This window comes from Mauremys reevesii, linkage group 1, assembly GCF_016161935.1.
Source record: "Mauremys reevesii isolate NIE-2019 linkage group 1, ASM1616193v1, whole genome shotgun sequence".
Taxonomy (NCBI): domain Eukaryota; kingdom Metazoa; phylum Chordata; order Testudines; family Geoemydidae; genus Mauremys; species Mauremys reevesii.
Window position 1 is genome coordinate 161,561,502 of NC_052623.1, and position 18,909 is coordinate 161,580,410.

The following is an 18,909-nucleotide window of genomic DNA, read 5'->3' on the forward strand; positions in this document are numbered from 1 at the left end:
AAACAACTCCCGCCCCCCCGCCCCCATTGCTTTGCCTCACCAGTTGGAAAGTGCTGTGTTTCTGCTTTCTTTGACTTTCTTGTCATGTCATTGTGGGGGTGACACTGAGGTAAATAGTTGTACAAAGGCAGGTTTAAAAAACAATTGTGTGATGGCATGGCCTGTTTGGAAAAAAATTGCATAACAACTCCCTCAGCGACCCCGTCAATAAAGATTTCAATGCAGTTTGTAGGAAGTTCATGTTTGATATGTTTGTGTTGTGACTGGCTGAAATCCTTCTCTTTTATATAACTAGTGTATTATCATTAGCATTTAAAGGCCTAAAAGATATAGGGTCAGCCTACCTTCTATATCCTATGGGAGTGGGACTGGTGACCATCATGAAGAAGAATCTTGTCAGGAGAGAGGAGAGTCTCGTCTATCAAGTCCTCACAACACTAGAATTTGTAGCTTTGTATAAAACTCTACCTAAGTTTTCCCAAGTGTAAAACTGGTATGATGACAATAATAGTAATCTGCCTTATAGAGATGTTGAGGATGCCTTTATTTCTTGGTAACTAATAGTTGGTTCACATTTTTCAAATGAATAAATATCCTCTTTAAAGGCAAACTTTCATTAAAATTGTTGACATTTTTCTTCTCAGGACAAATTGAGACTTTTTAAAAAAAAATTCATTTTTTCCCCAAAAATGTTATTTAAAATATCAGCATCTTTTTGTTAACCCCAAAACCTGGCTTTTGGTAAATGAACAATGTCTATAACCATCTTGATTTTTTTAAATGTCTCTTAAAAACACTCAGAAAAACCATTTTTCAAACATTTGTTGAAAAATTTAAAACAATCAGAAAATGGATGTGTTTCAGTCAGTTTGAAATGAAAACAATTTCAAAGTTTCTCTCTCTCTATTTTATTTTATTTTATTTTATTTTATTTTTGGTGTGTGAAAATAGGTTTGCATTGTTTAACCATCTATAGTAATTAGTTAGCCGAGGATAGGTATTATTTTCCTTTCTTTCTTTCTTTCTTTTTCTATTTCCTTGATGACTTTCTTGTCCTGGCAGCTTGTTTGCAACTTGAGTTGCTTTGATTATAGGATGGTTAATGGCTGTGGTTCATTCCATAATACTTTGTATGAGAAACACTATGCAGAAATAAATTTCACTGTAATGTAACATTGCTTGTCTTAACTCTAGCATCGTATTAGAAATAATCCAAAATGGAGTATTGGCTCCAAATTGCTCCTAAACACTTCAGAATATCGGATCCAAACCTGAGTTTTTCAGTCGGGTCCCTTACTATAATGAGGCTGAACCAGAATCCATACCAAACCATATTCAACTGCTCCTGAACTTTGAGGAAGTTTGGACTTGGATGCAAGTCTTGTTGTGGCCTTTATGATTCAGGCTCATATTTAATCAGTATTCTGAATTATCCAAGTACATTTTGGCAGATGAACTAAGACAGTAGGACTGATGAAGAGGATGATAATGACCCCATGAAACTTGGGATGACCTTCTCTTTTGAAGAGGTGTGAAACAGACGGCCCATGAGCCAGATTCAGCCTGCTTCATGTATTCATGAGGCCTGAAGGATATTATCAGATTATCCAGGTTCTAAACCTTTGTTTTCTGATCTGATGTGCTATGTGCCTATGCAAAAATGATGATAATATGGCTGAGCTGGTGGAAAGCATTTTTACTTGGTGCTGTGAAGATGAACAGGGTATGGCCTCGTGAGCAAGGGGTAGGCAGCTCCTCTCAAATCACTATTGGCATTTCAATATCATCAATGGTAATCTGCTGGTTGTGGGGGCAGGGAAAGTCCTTGATTGCAGCTTCCTGAAAAGGCCTGTGTTCTTAAAGATGGGAGTGTCATGCACCTTCCCCAACCAACCCACCCTGATGTCAGTGAAGCATCTCCAGTGGTCCACTAACGGTTGCATGATCATAGAAAAGTAGCTCTTTCTGTTGATGTACGCTGTGTCAACTTGGGCTGGGGTCAAAATCATGCTGTTTATTGCCCCACTATAGATCAGAAACCCCATAGCTGCAAATCTATCCATTACATCCTGCATGTTGCTGAGATTCACAGTTCTGCATTGTAGGAGATCATTAATGTGGGACAGTGGCCCCCCCATGGTGAATTTCCTAACTCCCACTGATCAGTAGCAAGTCAGCATTGCAAGTTTCCACAGTATGATCACCACTTGCTTCTCCACTGCCAGTGCAGCTCACATGTTGGTTTCCCTGCACTGGAGGGCTGGAGCGAGCTCAGCTCACAGATCCAAGAATGTGGCCTTCTGCATCTGAAAATTCTGCAGCCACTGCTCGTCATTCTACACCTGCACTCTGAGGCCGTTCCACTAGCCAGTACTCATTTCTCAGGCCCCGAAGCAGTACCCTGGTGTCTGCAGCTGCTCCGTGAATGCCTCCAATCTTGCACTGTTTTATTTCTATGTCCCACAGCAATCTGTCCTCAAAGAAATTATCACATCCCCCATTGTTGCAGTAATTCCTGCAGGTCTGCAACAACACGTTGTGAAAATTCCCCAAAAGGCATTACTCCAGAGGGCGGCGCATGGCACACTGGAATACATACCTTCGGTGCACCACATTTTATGTCAACACAAACACTCCTGGTGAGGACACAGTGTGTCTAAAAGTTAGTAGTGAATACATGTCTTGTAGGCAGGTGCTGTGCCAGCTTCCCCCTCAGAGCAGTGACAGTGCACTGTCATACCTCTGCCTTGCAGCCATCCTTGACCCTCATGTGAGCAGATTCCCAGTCCAAAGCTATGTCGGGGGTTTAAGATGTTTACTGGAGATTAGAGTAAAAGCCTTAAAAAAAAATAAATAAAAAAAGGCAGAAGTGTGATAAATGGTTATCTTCCCACAAGACAATAGACTGCCGCCTGACAATACCCCAAGGGCATGACTACAGAGGGTTTTAGGAGAACAAGAACACTCCCTAAAGCATGCTGGAAAGATCTTAGAATGTAGAAAACTAAGGTTTGTCTTCTGTGCCTCATCTGACTTTGCAGCTGTTAATCCCCTGTGTGTTTAAACTAAAACCAATTCTCAATCTGGCATCAGGTCACAAAAAGGGTTATTTGAAGCTGGGTGGAACTGTATCAATAGTGACCTAAAGAGGTGGGAGTGTTCATTTTGACACTAATAAAACTGGGAAATCTGTGGGTGGATGAATACAAGAACAAAGGGCTGCAGAATAGAATGGAGTTGAGATAAAAAAGCCAGGAAGAAAAGCACCCATAAAACACTCTGATTTTAGTCCTAGTAAGGCAAAAAAAAAAAAATAATTAGATAACATGGAAGAAATTCTGGGTAGGGTGATATGCTATTGAAGTGTTACACTTAGCCAGACTGACTCCTGTCCTCAAGAGATTTTCCTTCCTAGGAGAAGCAACTGTAACAGATCTCCCTGTCTGATATCTGAGAGAAACAGCTATCGTCTTCAAATGAATTAATGCTAATGCTCAGACAGGGCTAACAACTTTTGAGTGGGGCTGGCATGTGTATATATTTAGAGAAGTGTCAATTGTATATAGGGTCAGCGGGTTCTCTGTATTGAGATCTTTAATATTTGGACTATTGTAGCGAGAGAGGGGGAAGAAACATTGGTTCAAATGTGTGTGACTTAAACAAATCAAAATTATGCCAAGGTTGTGGTACTTTGGCACATGTACCACAACCTTCTGCCCATGTTGCATCTGCCCATGTTGCATCTGTTCTGTGGATAAGCAGAACTTTATCCTCCAAAGTTGTCACTTTCCTGTAGAACTAAATGGATTTTGCACATTTTCTAAATCTTTCAAACCATTTTTCATCTGGAAGTACAAAATGGTTTCAGCATTTTGAAATAGCAAGATATACACTGCTTTAAAAAATGAAAAGGCTGCTCAGCCCTGTACTGTAAAAATGTGTGTTATGGGAACATTCAGATAAGGTTATATATCATGCCAGATATCAAGTCTGTTAAGGGTTAAATGAATATAGAGGATTAAGATAAATTACATACATGTTTTAAGTACCGAATGCTATAATTTTGACTTCCAATGGCTTTGGCCATGGTATTGGTATGTTTTGTTTTTTCTTACAGCTATAAACCATTAACCATGATGTCAGCATGGAAATGACTAGAATTAGCATTGGCTGAGCATGGATGCTTGCCTAGCTCCGTTCTGAAGATCATTCTTCTAATATAACTTTTGTGTTGATTTTAATTTTTTTAAAAATCCCTTAGGAGGCTTGCTGGTAACAAGCCTGCCATTCTATCAGACCTGTTCACAAAATACAATTTGAAGATAGGAAATTGGAATGGAAAGTTGAAATATAAAAAAATGTAACCCAATATAAATTTTCTGAAACGTTTCTAATAGCAAGTGTCAAAACAAAAATACTGACAGTTTTGAACATAATTGTTGTTTTTAATTGACATTTCAACATACAATGTTTCTGTTTCAGTTAAACTGAAACAATCTGTTCAAACCTTGTATTTTGCAGTGACACTGAGTTAGTTTCCCAGACCTGAAGAAGAGCCCTGTGAAAGCTTGAACACTTTTCTCTCTCACCAACAGAAATTGGTCCAATAAAAGATATTACCTCACCTGACTTGTCTCTCTGATATCCTGGGTCCAACACAGCTAGAGTAACACTGCATACAACAAACAGTGTCATTTTGACATTTTATGCCAGAAAAGCTAACTCTCTCATTGGACCCAACCTTAACCTGCCATATATTTTGGTCTCAACTAAACTGTACTTTTCAGCACTGCAGTTTTCTACATAAAAATTTCAGCCAGCTCTGTAACCTGCACAGATTTTGAACCCTTGCTATCAGTACATCCCAGCAGATAGCAAATGGGACGGATGAACCAGATTGTCTGAAACAAGCACAGATTTGCACCATCATTGCCCCAAATTACAAGGAATCCTTACATGAACTTTTCTTGATGTATGAAAGAGTTTCATAACTTTTTAATGTCCTGTTTGTTTATTTAGTTCTAACAGGTCTACAAATCCTTGCCATGTAAGTATCAAACAATGCAATAATCATTACAACAGTAAGCTTTTGTTTAGAGAAACATTATACAGGAATATAGTCATCAGATCTCTCTAACAGAGTGTTTCCATATTACAGAGTGATTATCATCACAACATCTGTAACATTTCATTTCTACTGATACTATTAAATTGAGTGAAATCTCTCATTACATATATAGAACTGACCAGGCATATCTATCAAATGTTAATATTTCAGACAAACTGAATAGGTGTGGTGGGGCTTTTTGCAGATGAATGTATCTTGTCTGAGTATTAAATAAAAGGTAACTAAACATCTAAGTTATCTATTTGTCCTCTGTATATTTTGCTGTAATGTGTGTTAGCTATTCCTCTATGGTTGGACTATTTTTCTTTTTCCACGGGCCAAGCAGCTAACGGATGAGAGATTAATTCTTCATTTCTTTTTGTGTGACCATGTCTGCTAGTAAGCCCCAGGAACAGTACCAAAGGATCAGTTGTTAATAAGTACAGTTTGATAACTTTTACACAATTGCCACATTCCCCTGCATCGCTAGGGGCTGGCAGAGGAAAAGCTGAGATACTCCTAGGAAGGCTGTTCTCATGGTATTTCTGTCCTGGCCAGGAGCGGTGAGTTCCAGAAGACTCATGATAAAACCTCTGTTTCCTGCCCAATTTTGCAGACCCAAGAGGTTTATATAATTTTGATGAGGTGGCTAAACACCTAATGTTGGGTTACTTTCCAAACAGAAGCTTCTAATATTGAGGTTTCTTGACAGTTCAGATATGGCTGTCATACAATGGATTGCTTTACACTCCTAATATGAAACACCTAGAAACTGCATCTCAGCACATAGCCTAAATATTACTGTGAGGGGCACACGAAAATATAGTAGATAAAGAGGTCATCTGCTACTGTAGTACATGAAATGTGCCTTTCTAAATGTATTCAAAAGGATGTATCCAGCATCTTACATATGGAGTCTTCATATCATAACATAGCAATAATAGGATGTGCTTCATTGTTGGCACAGCTGAACTATAAAGGCAAGTGAAAATAGTTATAGTATTAAAAAACACACGGAAAAGAGCTTATTCCATCCCAAACCACATCCAGATGGCTCCATTTGTTCCCAAACCTCAGACCACAGCTCTATTGTGAAAACAGGTTGTTACTGCACATGAATTGTTATTGACTGAGTCCACCTAGTGGAGTTTTCCAGTAAATACAGCAGGCAAAACATGAAGTTATCTATAATAGAGAATGATTCTATTACAGACACTTGCATTAGCATCAAAGATAATATAATGTTATTGCGTACCAAGCCCCCGTAAGATCAATAATACCACTTTTTAAACCAAATAATTAGCTTAGGGACAATAAGATACACATAGGGATACACATAATAACGAATAAATAATACATTCATAAATACAGTTTTTCTTTGTTGTGAGAAAAAATCCAAACAAAACTAACAACACTGTCAAGACATTCAGTACAACTGCAACATTCATGCACTCAGCTTTTCTTTGCTTTTGTTCTATCCCCCTCTGCCTTTCTCTAGTGCTCATCTAGATTATAACCGCTTTTGGGCAGGGAATTTGTCTTCAGACCTGTTTTTAAAGAATAATACCCTTTTGTCACTACACAAACAAATATGTACACTGGAGAGCTCACACCCTCCAGTGTGCTGTTCTTGGTCAAATCACTGTGGCTAAAAACTATATGAATTGAGTCAGACTGTGATATGTATGTGGTTGGCTGGGTTTTAGTAGGATCGGATGATATAGTAGGACAGAGTCATAGCTTCACTTTTCTGGACAGATAGACTAGAAAGGAAGAAGAAAAATGATTGCCTCTTTGTGTGGCTGAGGTGTGTCTAGCCTTCAGCTTTCTCCAGAGCAGAAATGTTTGGTTGAGATTATTAAAGTAGTGCAGGAGGTTTAACCATGAAATTAGTGGAATATGTGGGGTTAAATCCCTTGTGTTGCTCAGTCTTCATCTTCTGCTTGAAAATCTGGTGAGATTTCCCTTCCCTCGGCCCCTTCCCAGCCCATCCCTCAATTCCTCCAGAGGATGATCTGCGATGATCAGAAATGTGTTTGTACAAAGGTAAACCAACAGACTGTGGCTACTTCATGGATTAAAAAAATTAACCTGCCATACTTGATATCTGACTGACATGTTAGGATATTGCTATGGGGGAGGCCTCATATTTCTTCATATACAGCCTGTGGAGATTGATGACATGGGTTGTGTTCCAGCATGCCCATCTATTGCCATAACCATCATGATTCAAGACCGTCTCTGTATGTGCTAATGATTGTAAAACATGGCACTGTGCAACCCAGAGGCCTCTCTGTTTTACACAATTAAAAGTAGTAGTGGCTGGGCAGAATGAACTCTCCTCCACTAAGGGCCCACGGGAAGCCAGTGCAGTCCCGAAAGTGTGTGACGCTGGCCAGGAAAATGGGGCGTGGGCAGAATGGCTGAGGTATAAGTTGTATCAACAAATTCCAGCTACATCATCCAACAACAGGACTCCTAGGGAATCCCAAGAGAAACTCAAGTGAGCTTCTGGGTGGAAGTCCACATGGCAGCTTGGCAGCGCCACCATTATTTGTTCTCTGTGTGGGTGAATTCCCCCAAGGTCCAGAGGGATTCACTAGCACATGGAAGTGTAGTTCAGACACTCCTTCCCCAGTGCAGGAATCTCTCTTTTATCTAAGTGCTGAGTACATGGAGGGTGCTGTAGGAATAACAAATGCAATAATAACAAAGGACCACAGACTAATGGACTAGCTGTTGTCCTGGCTGGCATGCCGTAGCCCCAAGGCTAGGGAGTGTGGTCAGGTGCCCAGAGCACATGTTGGCAAGTGCTAGACAGGCACGCATGAGGCACCTTTTGGGAGCGGTAGCAAGGGGCACACCCACGTGTTGTTTTCCTCCTCCCTTGGTTGCCATGAGTCATCCTGTCCTGCACCTGCAGGATTTCCCTCCTCCCTGCTGAGTGGTTGGCACTGCTTTATCAGCACCTCATAATGCGAGCCCCTATAATAAGGGCAGGATTTTAGCTTAACAATAGAGCATAGTTTTCTACTCTGATCAAGAGTTATTCATATTACATGACATGGTTGCACTCTGCCTGCACTTTGTTATTGGAAAGTGTCACGCTGAGGCCATTTGGCTCAAATGAGAAAGTAAGAGAAAAGCAAAGCTCTGATATGAAAAGCAGAGTTATTCGTGCACAAATTGACTCCTGAGTGCTGCATGACAGCCTAAATGCCAAACACAATTCCATTGCTCTGACTTGGTATGTGTACCGCTTCTACATGGAGCACACATCTCACACTAACACCACAGCCATTGTTTGTGTGTCAGTTTTTCTTCCCAACACCCACATTAGCAAAGCATAAGGATTTAGTCACGTGACTCCCATTGACATCAAAGAGTGTCCCTCTACTACAGCAAGGAGTTATAGCTAGGCTTAGATTTTTATCTGTAAATATTGATTTTTTCTGTACACATAAACTAACCAAAAAATATTTCCACCAATGATAATAGAAATTTACAGATAGACAAAGAAAGAAAAATGCTGCTTGGGAACATTAGTGTTTCATATAAAGATATATTCTGTATATTTTGACATATGACGTTGACAATTTGTTTTTTAACAGTTATCAAGCTTTAACTTTTTGAATCTCAGTATCTACTGTCAGTCAATAATTATTTAATTCCCCCATAATTTCCCGCAACTGTGAACATTTAAATAGATTAAAAAAATTAAAAATGCACAAAACCCATAATTTTATGCAACTGTGAATATTTAAATTGACAAAAATAGAAACAAATGCTTAAAACATCTATATTAGCTGTCAAGATTATAAAAAAAAATTGAATTCTGGCAAGTCTAATTATAGTACAAAACAAAGGAGAGACCTGCTGTGTTATCTATTCCTTCTCCCTGCCAATGAGGGATTATGCATTAATATAAACTTTTGAGGCCTTTATCCAGCCCAACTGTAAATGTCTCAAGTGACAGGGCTTCTACCACTTTTCTTGGGAGACTATTATTTTTCCAGCACTCCAAAGTGAGCAGGGCATCTCAAAGAGTAAGTGAAGTTGCAACCCTTCCCCCAAGGAGCATACAAACTCAAATTTAACAAGGCAATGATAAGGGAGGTCATCAACAGAAAGGGGAAAGGAAAGAGAATAGAAGAGGATGATGATGAGGATAATAAGATCTCATGGAGATAAGGCATGTACACATCTTGTTGGTTTAATTCCATATTTTTTCTCTCTCTCTTTAGTTGTAGGCTACCTAATCTCTCCATCATTTCTCATAGGCTTTGTAGCAGCTCATTATGCTATATCACCACCATCTGGAAAGTTTTCCAGCTACTCAACCTAAAATTTTTCTCTTCTTCGGTTCATTTCTCTGCGTGATAGAGAAATTGTCCATGTTGTCAACTCTTGTGATTTTGATGGCGAATCGGAGGATATTTGCTGTTTTACTCAAAGCCTCAGCTCCTCAAAACAAGCAATTGTGGTGACAAACTTAGCTTTCACTTAAAAATCAAAGTAAGTTTCTAGCCCTCATGGTGGCTGAGAAAAGCTTGAATAGGGACCCAAATGCACCCTACAGGCTCAAAAATCAGAAGGAAAATACCAAGAACTTAGGGTTTTGTTGTTTTTTTTAAATGATGATTTTTAATTACAATTTGGGGGGGGGCGACTCATTTCTGAACATTTGTGGTTGGTAATACTGAATTTTAGAACTAACATTGTTTGAAATAAACCTGATTAGTTCAAAACAGGTCCAGTAATTCCATTTTGTGACCTTTTATCTGGAAAAGGAATGGAAGATGCTAAAATGTGCTTATTGGTGAAAACCTTGTTATATAAACAGCAGCAGGTTTCTTGAAAATTAAGGCTCATGCTTTATTTTTATTATTGTTTGCATAGCCCCAACAGTGTAACATCTAAACACACAAAACTCAAATGAGGAATGGAGGTTGGGTTTTCTTTAACCATTTACTGTGACTGGATCCAGGTTGTATCTTTTTTCTAATTGTCCACATAGCATTAAAACCAGAAAATGCATGTTTCATGGTCCGCTGGCACCAGGCAGAGACAGATTTAAGGACGGTATTGTTGAACTGTTCCTAGAGGATATCTATGTGCTATTCAAATGCTGAAATACGATCAGCTGTCGACAGGTGTCTGTATTATAGCTACTGTAAATTCTCATATGCAAATGTATTGATACAGTTACTTCCTCTAAGGGCTTGTCTACGTGGTGCCTGAGTCCACACCAGCTGGGCTGTAAATTCTAGTGTGTGCACCAGTGTGTCACACACTAACTGGGCCATGTGGGCCTTGCTAAGGTTCACTAAAAGTTCCCTAGTGCGTGTTAATGTAGTACTGTTTGATATGGGAATACCTTAATGTGCACTGGAGAACTTTTAGTGTGAGCCAGCCTGCTGTTAGGAGGGCTGCATTTTGGCCCCTGCACTCTTTTGTCAGGCAATAGATTTCAAAATGCAGCATTCCATCAGGTCCATGGGCATCGAGATTGGTGATGTCTCACTCACAGACCTTGACTACGCTGATGACGTTGTTCTTTTAGTGCAGAACCCCAACAGGTTTTCTGAGGCACTCCAGCATATAGAGGAGGAGTCAGCTAAGGTTGGTCTCCATGTTTCATGGTCAGAGACAAAACTGCAAAATCTAGGATCAGGTCCACCTGCGACTCCAGTCTCTTTGAACAACGAAACTGTTGAATCAGTTCCCAGCTTTTGCTATGTGGGTTCTATACTTACCAGCTCCTCCAGTTCTCACACGGAGGTTCTCTATCGGATTGGCATCACAGCATCTGCCATGGGCCGTTTACAATGGATATGGAATCAGCATCATGTTAGTATGACAACTAAGTTCAGGATTAATTCGAGCTGTATCCTTCCCATACTGTTGTACGGCTGCGAAGCATGCACACTATGCCGCTCAGACTGGACAAAGCTGGAGACTTTCCACAGAAAATGTCAACGTCAGGTATTGGGCATAAAGTGGAATGACTTCATCTATAATGCAGATGTTTATGTCCACTTGCGTCTACAGAGTACTAGGGCCATTGTCTGCAGGCGGCGCCTTATGCTTTTCGGACATGTCACAAGGATGACACAAGACGTTCCAGCCAGTGCTGTTCTCTCGGTGGCTTGTAACATCTGGGATAAAATTCCACCAACCGAGGGGTGGAGGCAGCCCAGAGGCAGACCCCCTATTACATGGGTTCATCAAGTCTGTTCCAATGTTGGACTCTCAGGCCATCAAGCCGTTGCAGTTGCGCAGGAATGGACCAAATGGTGAACGATCGCTATGGCCAACTGTCTGGCTAAGCATTGAAGGAGGAGAAGCAGAGCCCCCAGGGGCCACCTGGTGCGGATTAGAATTTACACCACAGCTGGGTCGGACAAAGGCACCATGTAGAGGTTTTTTCCTTCAGCTCTAATTTTATTTATTTCCACTGCAGTAGCCCCTAGGGATCCCAAAACAGGGATTAGGCCCCCGTTGTACAGTCTAAACAAATAACACAAAACAGTCCCTTCCACAGATTACTCACGCAGGTCACAATCTAGAATTGTTTATTAATTGTCAGGGTGACTAGCGCTTCTGGCATTTTACATTATTACTTAAATCTAATGCTGTTCACCTATTTTTTCAGTTAGAGACACTTTCATTAAATCAGAGGATGTAGGAAGAAGTTCAGGGCCAGGTCCTTTACTTGTGTAAACAGGTGCTGTGACAAGGTAAGGCAGCAGCCTGGAAAGGGTTAAAGACACACGGCGGCTGAGAGAGAGATCAGGGAGAGAAAGCTGGGCCCAGGCTAGCATCTGGGCACCATATTCAGTTTGATCATTGGAGTTGTTTTATTTTGGATTTAAATGTCTATGTTCAAAAAACAAATCATACCCTCAGGCTGGGCCTCAAAAGGATTTGAGTATGGTGCTGCTTCCCCTCCTGGCTGCTGAAACAGTCCACTTTACAGGCACTTTACAGGATTAGACCAGCTGAGGATCTGGCATTCATTGCCTATGTCAGTTTACAATGTGGGCTTGATTGTATTACAACTTCTATCTAGACCATTCTTTCTGTAAGACTGCAGAAGAGTCTCTCAAGACTAGACGTGGAGGCTCCATCTTTGAGACATTTCAAACTAGGCTGGCCAAAGCACTACAAAATATACTAGACCAGGGGTCGGCAACCTTTCAGAAGTGGTGTGCAGAGTCTTCCTTTATTCACTCTAATTTAAGGTTTCACATGCCAGTAATACATGTTAACGTTTTTAGAAGGTCTCTTTCTATAAGTCTATAATAGATAACTAAACTATTGTTGTATGTAAAGTATATAAGGTTTTAAAAATGTTTAAGAAGCTTCATTTAAAATTAAATTAAAATGCAGAGCCCCCTGGACTGGTGGCCAGGACCCAGGCAGTGTGAGTGCCACTGAAAATCAGCTTGCGTGCCGCCTTTGGCACCTGTGCCATAGGTTGCCTACCCCTGTACTAGACTATAGAACAACTTGGCAGCACCAGGGGAAGGGTCTATGACCTAACAGTCTTTTCCATCTCTAATTTCTGAATTTCATCCTGTGGCTCTTTCCAGACACCTGCTTAAAGAATCTAAAAACTCTTGTGTAGCTTCAGTGAAGTCAGTAGCTTAAGGGAAGTCGGTGACGAGGGACTTTTTAGGGTACTGGGTCAGACAGAGGTTCAGGTTAAACTGAAAGCACTATGGCTACTTCGAACTGAACACTGAAAGACAAATGGTAAGGAAAGCAGTGGGAAAGAGGGACTCGATGTGGAAGAGGAGTTAGAGACCATGAGAATGCAGGAATGGGGATATACTTTATTACCTAGCATCAGTGGACAGAGTCTGAAATTTCTGCCAGCAGACCTTCTGTCAAAGACCTAATGCATTTTCTAACACATTTACTCTCTACTTTCTAGATTCCGGGTTAAGAAATTGGTGTGAAACTCAAATTGGAGAGGCCAGGGGCTTTCCATACAGCTTATATGTCTAGTAGCTCACCTCCACTTAGTGTGGTACTCAGGCTAACTTGATTTTCTTGCATCCAGCATAAGAAAAAGTGAGGTGTACAGGTGAAGAAGCAATACAAGGAGGTATAAGCAGTGATGAAAGTAACTGCATTAAATAGATTAATAGATATTGCCCACTGCAGATGTAATAGAATCTTAGAGCTGATTTAAAACCTGAATTTCCATTCCATGGTGAATTCTAGTTTTTTGGCCTGAATTGGGATAAAAAAGTCAAAATAGTGAAACTTTTCACAGAACATAATTCTGGTTCAAAAATGTTTTGACATTTTTGATCAGAATGAAATGTTTTGACATTCCTAAATCAAAAATATTTCATTTCAGGTAGACAAACAAATGTTTCAATTTGGATAAACCTGAAATGAAACATTTCATTTGGTTTTTCCCCCAATGGAAAATTCCACCAAAATTGATTTCTCTCTCCTCCCCCCGGCCGTCCTGCTGGAACACTTCAATTCTGGTGAAACCTGTTTTCCAACAGGAAAATGGTTTGTTCAAAAGCTTTTGACCAGCCGTCATACAGATTTCTGGCATATGTTAGATGTAACAGTAAGAGATTTTTCCCAGAAAAATTGTTCAGTAGTTGAAGATATTTCCTAAAGGAATGATAAAAAAAAATCTTGAAAGCTATTAATCAAGCTTGACAGATTTATAATGGACCTAATTATTGTCCACAGCTCAGACAAGATGAAATACAGTAGCAGGCAGATGATGGCTTGCCAAACAGCTGAATGGCGGAAAGCTACTGTACTGTGGGTTGTGATCGTATAAATCTTGATTGCATGCTTAACAGTTCAAGCTGTCCACTACCACAAGCTCCTTACTACACACTTACTGGTATCAACATTCTAAAAGAATAACTAAAACTAAGCTTGAAAAGATTAGATTTGTATTGCTAAATTTTGATAAATGTCAATTTCATAGTAGCACAAACCTGAAAAAATATTTCCATCAATAACTGAAACTTACAGATAGGCAAAGCATGAAAAATGCATCTTAAGAACTTAGAGTTTGTTTTAAGGCTAAATCAATGACATATGATGACAATTTGTGTATTTATGGTTCTAAAGCTTTAACTTTTTGATCTCAATGGCAACTATCGTTATTGTCTGATCCCCCATAATTTCCTAGAACTGAAAATTTAAACTGAAAAAATGTTTAAAATCCCATAACATTGCTCAACTGAAAATTTAAGTCAACATTTGAAAAAAATGCTTAGAAATATCCATATTCTCCATCAAAATAATAAAAATGTAATTCTGCCAAGCCTAATTAAAATTCAACCATAAGGAACAGTTTTCATTTGACCCACCTGTATGATACAGTATATGCTAGCACAGTTTAGTAGCTTGGGGAAGAAAAGCATTTTCATAAGTGAAGTCTAAGCATTTACTTTTAGCTGAGTAAAGATTGTTTAGATATGACTCTATTGTGTTTTACAGAGTTTCAGTAAAAATGTAAAAGCATAATGCAAAGACAGCACACTAATGAAGCCCTGCTAAAGCCGTTGTATTCAGTGTTGTTGTTCATTATTTGTATTACAGCTGCATTCTGGATCCTCAAAGAATTAGTCACATTGTACTAGGTGTTGTACAAACAAATAAAAAACAGACCTTGCTACAGGCAGCGCATGATCTAGTCTTGTATCATAAGACACAGTGGGTGGAGAAAAAGAGAATGAGGAGTGAAGGGGCGGAAGTTCCTAAGGGACACATCACAGGATCCATTGTCTACAGACAAGCCCTAAGATACAATCCCTCAGACAGAGACAAACATCTACAAGACCTTTATCAAGCATTTTTAAAACTACAATACCCACCTGGGGAATTGAGGAAACAGTTTGACAGAGCGAGAGGGATACCCAGAAGTCACCTACTACAGGACAGGCCCAACAGGGAAAACAACAGAACACCACTGGCCATCATGTACCGCCCCCAGCTAAAACCTCTCCAGCGCAGCATCAATGATCTAAAACATTGGTTCTCAAACTGGGGATTGTGACCCCTTGGGAGGTCGCGACCTGGTTATGGGACGGGTTGCAAGCCCTGACCCTGGCGCAAGGCTGCAAGCTGCCAACCCCGATCTCTGTGCCGGGCTGTGAGCCCTGACAGTGTGGCTGTGAGCCCTGACCACCGTGTGGGACTGTGAGCCCCGACGCCTGTGTAGAGCTGCGGGGTTGTGAGCCCCAACCCCAACCCTGGCCAGGAGCGGAGCTGCGAGCTCCGGCCTAGTGCAGGGCTGCGAGTCCCGACCCCCGTGTGGGGCTGCAAGCCCCAACCCCGGCCAGGCGTGGTGTTGTGATCCCCGACCTCAGTCAGGAGAAGGGCTGTGAACCCTGAGCTGGGGTATCCAGGATGCTGTGAGCCCCGATCCCTGTACTGGGGTTGTCAGGCGGAGCCCAGACATGCTGAGGGTTGTCAGCTGGGAGCTCCACCGAGCACAAGGTTGTTAACCCCCAGCCCTGCCAAGCACAGAGTTGTCAGCCCCGAGCCTGCAACCTGTTGTGAGCCCCGCCAGGCGCTTGGTTGTGTGAGCCACCATCACCACCACTTGCCGACCTCAGAGCCTGAAGCTCCTCCAGCCCAGCTCCACCCCCAACTCCATGCCACCTCCAGGGCAGCTCCACCACCAAAGAAAGGGCACCAAATAGAAGTTTGCTCAGGGCGCCATTATTCTTATGGCTGGCCCTGGTACTGAGACAATATTAGAGGGCTTGATTCGCAGCTGAACAAGTACTTTATTAATTACCAGTCAGACACACATGAGCAAACTTTCTCCTGAAAATAATGGCCACCTGTACTGCTAAAACCACTAAAAAACAAAAGTATCTCGAGTCTTACATTAAACTTGGTTTTGCCAGTATCATCACTTCTGGTATTGAAAAACCGCAATGCGTCATTTGCTGTGAAGTTTTTCTGCTGAATCAATGAAACCATGCAAACTGCAGCAACATCTTGAAACTAGACATCCCGAGCATAAAAATCAAAACGTGGATTTTGTCAAACGCAGAGAAGAAGCAACAAAGAAGGCCAGGCTTGATGCTGATGGAAGTTTCTGACAGCAAACATCCTCAGCTGTGGAGGCTTTTTATGTTGTGTCACTATGAATTGCCTGTACCAAAACACCACATACGGTAGGTGAGGAGCTTATTCTGCCAGCATGCAAAGATATTGTGGCACTTATGGTTAGCAATAATACTGCCAAAAAACTGCTTTCCATGTCTAATGATACTGTGAATGCAGAATATGTGAGATGTCTGAAGAGATCAACAAACAAGTTATGCATGAAATTAAACATTCTGCTTTCAGTATGTTCAGCCTGCTACTTGATGAAACTATTGATGTTACTCACTGTGCACAACTGATAGCATTCATAAGGTATTTTAATGCCGGGGTCGTTAAAGATGAGTTCTTATTCTGTGAACAACTTCAAACAACCACAACAGCACAGGCCATTTTCAATAAGGTGAATGTCTTTCTTGAAAGCAATGGCATTGAGTGGAAAAATCTTTGTGGTATCTGTACCGATGGTGCTCCAGCAATGATGGGTGCATGGTCTGGCTTTCAGCAGAAGGTACAGTGTGTCTCACTGTAGCAGGGTGGACCCCTGCTCCTGCCCTGAAGGGGTTAAAAACAGCCCTGGGAAGGGGCTGTGGCTGGAGAAAGCAGCCTTTAGGCTGGGGCAAGAAGCCTGGGCTGATTGGGGAAAGTAGGCTCAGCTGTGGCCATGCTCCAATCAGGCCCAGTTGGCCCCTATAAGAGGCTGTGAGCCAGAAGCCAAGACAGTCTCTCTCTAGCTATAGCGGGAGATGGGCGTGGCTGCAGGGAGCTGGACATAAGGTACCTGAGTGAAGCAGGGCTGGGGAAAGGCTGAGGAGCTGGGGAGCTCCAGCCTGGAAAGCCCCAGGCTGCGGCCTAGCATTGGGCCAACAGGTACTGGGGGTTGCAGAGGGCAGCCCAGGGGTAGGCCAAGGCAGCAGGTCCAAACCCTCCTTGCCAGTGATGAGTAGGCTGATACTGCAGTCTGCCCCAGGACGTGGGGCTAGACAATGGCTGGCAGTAGCCATATACTGAGGCAAGGTGGGGATAGAGGGTGGGGGTTCCCTGGGGAGGGGAGACCCTGAGAGAAAGGGGTTACTGCCAGGGGGCAGCACCCCATGTAAAAGGGCACCGGGTCCAGGGAGGGACACGGGGGCCAGAGGACAGGCGGATTACCTGCCTGCAGAGGGCGCTCTGGACTGGAAATTGAGCTAATTCCCAGAAGATACCAGCAGGAGGCGCCGCAGGGGTGAGTCCACTCCTCTACACTCACCTAATGTTATTGTCACTCATTGTGGAATCCATCCTCATGTCCTATCTGCAAAGACATTGCCTTAATGCTGTGGTGGATGTTGTTATACGAGCAGCGAACTACCTTAAAGCTCATGCTCTGAATAGTCGTCTCTTTCGAGAGCTCTGCAATGAAATGGGTGGTGAATATGAAGTTCTGCTTTTCCACACTCAAGTCTCATAGATTCATAGACTTTAAGGTCAGAAGGGACCATTATGATTATCTAGTCTGACCTCCTGCACAATGCAGGCCACAGAATCTCACCCATCCACTCCTGTAACAAACCCCTAACCTATGTCTGAGTTACTGAAGTCCTCAAATTGTGGTTTGAAGACCTCAAGCTGCTGAGAATCCTCCAGCAAGTGACCTGTGCCCCACGCTGCAGAGGAAGGCGAAAAACCTTCTGATGGCTTTCTAGGGGATGCGGATTAAAACACGTTTTTATACTTCATGAAGAGATGGCAGAGTTTTTCCTGCGAAAACAGAAACAAGAGCTGAACATAATGTTCAGTGACAAGAAATGGCTTCTCTGCTTGGCATACCTAGTTGATAGCTTTGGTAGCCTTAATGATCTCAATCTGTCACTTCAGGGAAAATGTTCAACATTAGTAGACCTGTTTAATAAAACTTCATCTGGAAGGCTTTGATTTTATCTGTGGTGCAGGAAGCTGGACACAGACAGATATGGCATGTTTTGGACACTCTCTTGTTCAGCGAGGAGGAGGATGTTAACATTGATAGTGCTTTCAAGTCAGCAATCAGTGAACATTTGAGAGCCCTTCATGAAGAGTTCTCACACTACTTCCCAGCACTACCAGAAGCTCTTCATTCCCTGGTAAAGAACCCTTTCAGTGTGACAGCTGAGCAGTTACCTACTGACGATATTCATGCACAGGAACAGTTTGTTGACATGATCAATGATGCTGAAGTGAAAGCAAAATTCACACAGCTGCCTCCAAACCAGTTCTGGTGCTCAGTTTCAAGTGAATACCCACTGCTGTCTGAAATGGTCCTGAGAGTCCTTCTGCCATTTCCCACTACCTACGAATGCGAGAGTGGATTCTCTAGCCTTTTCACAATAAAGACGAAATCTTGAAACCAGCTTGATGTGAAGGACCTCAGATGCGCCCTTTCTAAAACAACACCAAGAATAAAACTTCTTGTGTCAAATAAACAGCATCATCAATCTCACTGATTTTTGGCTGCTTCAGGTCATTAATTGCTGTCAAGTATTAAAATAAAATTCTTCTTAAAAATAACTTCCATTTATAATTAATTTGATAAAAAATGTGTTTTAGTCTTAATTTAAAAGCAGTGAGAAAAGGTAAATTCATTTTAAGCAATAGGGTTTAAATGTAGTATTTAACATAGTGTTAAATATAAAAATGTGTTTTTAATTTCTGGGGTGGGGGTCACACTCAGAGGT

At 41.6% G+C, this 18,909-nt stretch overlaps 1 pseudogene; it reads left to right on the plus strand.

Moving 5' to 3' along the window:
• The first annotated feature begins 17,941 nt into the window (after positions 1–17,941).
• On the plus strand, positions 17,942–18,678 carry LOC120407139 (annotated as a pseudogene).
• The last annotated feature ends 231 nt before the right edge of the window (positions 18,679–18,909 follow it).